The 5,530-nt window shown below is 28.2% G+C and overlaps 1 long non-coding RNA gene across 1 annotated transcript; it reads left to right on the forward strand.

Annotated features, from left to right (window-relative positions):
- Positions 1-4,095: 4,095 nt before the first annotated feature.
- On the forward strand, positions 4,096-4,987 carry LOC145107226 (uncharacterized). The gene is made up of 2 exons (XR_013707771.1): positions 4,096-4,350; positions 4,542-4,987. It is a non-coding gene; the product is annotated as an uncharacterized LOC145107226 (long non-coding RNA).
- The last annotated feature ends 543 nt before the right edge of the window (positions 4,988-5,530 follow it).

Here is a 5,530-nt window from a genome sequence, read left to right on the forward strand (position 1 = left end):
TGTTCGTCTAAAATGAACTCTTACGTGTGTGTGTGTGTATATATATATATATATATATATATATATATATATATATATATATATCATATCATCATATTATATCATATCATATCATACTATATTATAAAGGAAACATTTTTTCTTTCACCACATTCATTTGAAACTCCAATGTAATTTTCCTTTCACCACATTCACTTGAAACTCCCATTACTTTTCAATTTCTTTCTAATAATAATTATAAGTTGGTTAGTAAGGTTAAATAAATATCAAACCTAAAGTGTAATCATATATAAACTAAATTTCAATATTAAAATAATATATTTATTTGTACTTATAAAGTTATGTTTTTAAACTTTTAACATATTATATTTAATTTATTAGTTTTAATACATTGTTGAATGTAAACCATTATCATTTTAAAGATAAAATTTTGGTACAATTTGTATAAACTACTTAAATTATTAATTTAAATATAACATTACAGGGTCAACTTAAATATAAATTTTTGTTTAACTGAAACAACCGAAAAAATATTTTGTAAATAGCTAAAAATGATAAATTGTAGTGTCTTTCTAATAATGATTATAAGTTGGTTAATAAGGTTTTTAAACTTTTAACATATTATATTTAATTTATTAGTTTTAATATATTGTTGAATGTAAACCATTATCATTTTAAAGATAAAATTTTGGAACAATTTGTATAAACTACTTAAATTATTAATTTAAATATAACATTACAGGGTCAACTTAAATATAAATTTTAGTTTAACTTCAACAACCTAAAAAATATTTTGTAAATAGGTAAAAATGATAAATTGTAGTGCCTTTCTAATAATGATTATAAGTTGGTTAATAAGGTTAAGTAAATATCAAACCTAAAGTGTAATCATAAATAAATTAAATTTCACTTTTAAAATAATATATTTACTTCTAATTATAAAGTTGTCTTTAACTTTTAACATATTATACTTAATTTATTAGATTTAAAATGTTGTTGTATGTAAACCATTATCAGTTTAAAGCTACAACTTTCGAATAGTTTGGACAAAATACTTAAATGTTAATTTAAATATAACATTACAGTGTCAACTTAAATATAAATTTTAGTTCCACTTAAAAAACCAAAAAATATTTTGTAAGTACTTAAAAGTGATAAATTGTAGTGATAAATGCAAAAACTAAATTGTAATCTCAATTTAACTAAAATATCTCCAAAATATATTTTTATAATCGTTAAAAGTTTTCAAATAAGTAGCTTAAAATAACTTAGAATAACAATAATTAAAAATAACTTTATTTAAATGATTATATTGGTACCTTTAAAATCAAAAAACAATGTTTGATGTTTTAAATTATTATAATGATAGAAATTAAAACATTAACAAATTTTAAAAAATCAATTAACAGTAACAACAACTATAAATAACATTAAACCATATATTATATTTAATTTTATTCATGTGTAACGTGCGGGTAGAAATCATTCAAACGATTGAAATTATGCAGTTATAATAGATGTATATATTATCATATAATTAAAAATAATCAATATATTATATCAAATTTAACAACAACGTTATTGTTATGTTAAAAAAAACATATATCTGTAAAGACTTCAACTATATAGGTGTTTCTGCGTAACGCGCAGGCATTCGCCTAGTATATATATATATGTAAAGAACTTTTTTGCCACTTAACGTCTTCTTAGATATTTGGTCACATGTAATTTTCTTATAATTTAGATTTTCTTTTTACATAGTCTAGAAAAATTACACATTGGAGTTTTCAAATAAGGAAGTTTTATAAGAGTTGAAAATATTGATTCCTAATTTACGGGGAATTGATTTGGAGGAATGATTAGGGTAATTTTATATGATTTAAGTTAAAAAAAAATTTTAAAAATAAGAGGATTTGCCGGCAAATAATCCAGATAAAATTTAAGGGAACTTTCAAAATTGAAATTATAAATCATCGAGATTTTAAACTTAAATGGACACTAATTTGAAAGCGAAATCCTCAAAATATCCGCGATTTTGAATGACTTCTCGAGGATTAGGCTTCATCTTCAGTTCTTCACTTCCATTTGTTCTTTCGTTGAACATTGTGTCATGGGTGAATACTGCAGTTTCTTTCCCCTTTATTTGTTTTCCAATTTTTCCGAATAATACATATAATCTTCATTATTAGAATTTTGTTTATATTGTATGCCTATGTCTCACGCCTCTACTATATTGAATTTCAACATTTTTTGTTGTGGGGGTTATTTTGATTTTGGGTTTGATTTTTCATTTCAAGTTTTGCATTCACGAGAAATATCTCGATTTTTTTTTCTTCTTAAGGTTTTTACCAATCTATTGATTTTTCAGTTCTGTGTGGTAGCGATACCCAAAAAAAATTCTTGCTTGGTGTTTTAAGTTTCTGGCATTGCTAGACTTCATCAAGCTTAAGTGCGTCCTCACAAATCTTCATACCAAAATTTTTATTGATAGCAAACACTGGAAAGAAGGGTTTGTTATCAAAGCGGAAACAATCACTCAACAAGACTCTATCACATGCTGCTAGCTAGGTTCAGTGGGTAGTGATCTCAAGAGTCAAGACATGCCTCTAGGAAGGTAAAAATTGAATCAAAAATTGTGGCATGAAAGAAACAATCTCTTAAGTTGATACCAATCATGAGGCTCAATGTTGTCATTTATTTCCCTAGCGCATGTTTAGCTTCTAAATTGCAAAAAAAAAAGTTATTTTCTATAACTAACGTCTTAAATACCCTTCAATAAAGACAACATCACGAGATCTTGTGGATCTAAGTTGTCATGATTGGAATAATCAATTAAGGTGTAACTTCTTTTTCACTTAATCATGATGGGAAATTCATCTGGACAAATATGTATACTGGTGTTTATTTTTTATTTAAGATAAATATATAGGTTTTGAAATTAGCATGCTAATGATAGTCCAATTTGGAAAGGTTATGGTTGCTCAATTATTTTGACTGCAATCCATTCACCACTCATCTCTTTGTGCCTTTCTTGATAAATTTGATGTTAACCGTCATTTAATAAACAAAACTTGGTCCTTTTAATGGATGATGACTATTCTTAAAGTATTAATGGTGTTACTTTGTATAATGCACATCCTTCTTTCATCTTTGCGGATATGATTCTGAACAAAGATTACTTCTATGTATTTAATGAAGTGTTAGATGAATATAAGTTCAAAGCAATTAATTAATATCACAATCAAGGCGCGTAAGTTCCTTTTTTGCTTTTTCATATATGTCATATATGGGCGTTAAAATTTTACTATTTACCCTTTTGAGTTTTGACCATTCACGTTTCTAAATAAGTGAGTTTGTCATGTACGTCTATTGAATTGTTCATTGTAGTATCTTACATTCATTTCTGAGTGTGATGTAAATATTGAACTATAATCAACACTTAAAAAAAAGTGGGTGTTAATCTATTTCAGAAACGAAAATAAAAGATGTATAATTGTATATATATTTGAAGTTGTAAATGAAAACCAAAAGGTTCTTCCATGGGTGTGTATAATGTCTGAGCAAGAACAACAAAAAGGGGGGTAATTATTGTTTACTGAAGTTACATCGAATATATGTATATGCATGTACTTGGATTCGTAAATTATGTTAATGTTTGTCAAGAGTTTGATGAATTTGATAAAGATCCGTAATTGCAAAAACAGTTCTGATACGGAAGAAGGAAGTGGGGATAGGTATATTGGTAAAATCTTATCATGTGTAGGAAAGGAAATAAGGAATTAATTCTAGGAGTGAATTATTTTTTTCCATAGGTAGAACCAAACAACTTTTTTAAAACAGTAACGGAATCCTCCCTTTCATTCAGGCAATCAGGCGTACCAAACAAGCAGTAAGTATCTACAAGTGACAAGGCTGGAATAGAATCTTGATAACACTTGAATGTAATTTTTAGCTCGTCCACACGGACCACACCTTTAAGGCTTCCTTGCAACTTCAGTTATCCCCGATTACAAGCTTCTTTGTAAAACTTCAGTTGACTCAAATACAAACTCTACCTACTCCTGTCATTTCCTTAAAATATATTAACACCAAAGATTTCTCTTCACAGAACCATGAATACAAGTCCAAGTCCAATTCAAAGTGATCCTGACACTAGTCATGAAAACTCTCAATCTCAAACTAGAGATTGGTTAGACAAGTTCATAGACAAAAGATTCCAAGGTGCTTCTAATGAAGCCAAGAATACCCTTCTCGTGGTTGTTATACTTATCACGACTACAACATATCAAACCGCACTTAGTCCTCCTGGAGGTCTTTGGCAGGACAATTATCGCCCAGCTACAGAAAACAGTACGTTACCATATGTCATAGATAGTACTATTGCTACTACACCCCACATTGCAGGAACAGCTATTATGGCTACTAACAATGACCCATCATCATACGCTTCATTTGTTATTACCAATTCGTTGGGGTTCTACATGTCAGTTTACATGATTCACATGCTTACCGTTGATTTCCCTTTGATGCACGAATTGCAGGTCTCGATGACTGTACTAACTCTAAATTATTCTAATTGCATCATTCAAAGTGTGCCAGCTAATTATACAAAGCTTCGTTCAGCTTGCATCGCGATGGCTATCATATATGGGATACTAGTTACTGCCTTGGGGCTTAGATTTGTGTGGAAAACATATACCTCCAAGACTGGTAGACGTTCATTAGGAATTATATTGTCCATGTGCAGGGACAGAATGTTCAGAAAACCATTCGATTTATTTCATACATGAACCATCATGACCATTGGCCTTGTTCGTTCATTTATATTCGTAAAATTTAGTTTATGTTTGTTTACCGTTGTTTAAGTTCGTGCTTTTATGTATGTTTATTTTCGTTCTTTTATATTCATTCATATGTACATTAGTTGGATGTTTTGTATTATGAACCTCGTAAAATGCTTTTATATATGTACTGGTTTGGATGTCAACGTTAGTGTATGTTTGTTTATATTCATTTACGTTTGCTATGTTTGTTTGTTTATATTCGCTCATTTATATTTGTTTAGTACTACAGAATTTATATTTGTTTAGTACCCCACGAATGAATATTAAGAACATTCACAAAGTAATATTTTATATGAATGAACATGACCAAAAAAATTGTTTATTTAGATCGTTGTTGTTTATTATTTTCTTTAGTTAAACTTAAGTGAACGAACATAAACAAGTTTTACTTATATTCGTTTTGTTTCTTTATAGCCTATACCTTTATGTATACCGTGTTGGCGGAGTTGCAGAGATAGTGGAATGGAACTCTGGCTATCACAAGCCGGTAGGATCTTAGAGGTTCTATATATCCTCTCCCGTGTACTTTATTATGTACGTAGACAAATACAACAAATGAAAGATAATTATCTAAAAAATTTTCTCTTTACTATGTGTGTTCTGTTGCAAGTTTTTGAGAGTTTTTAATGAATTTTAACTTTTGGCTTTTAATAGAAAAACTTGAATTAAATAAAAAGTTTTGTTCT

The sequence above is a fragment of the Lactuca virosa genome, chromosome 1 (genome assembly GCF_052849685.1).
Source record: "Lactuca virosa cultivar CGN04683 chromosome 1, Lactuca_virosa_CGN04683_v6, whole genome shotgun sequence".
In the NCBI taxonomy this organism is placed as follows: domain Eukaryota; kingdom Viridiplantae; phylum Streptophyta; class Magnoliopsida; order Asterales; family Asteraceae; genus Lactuca; species Lactuca virosa.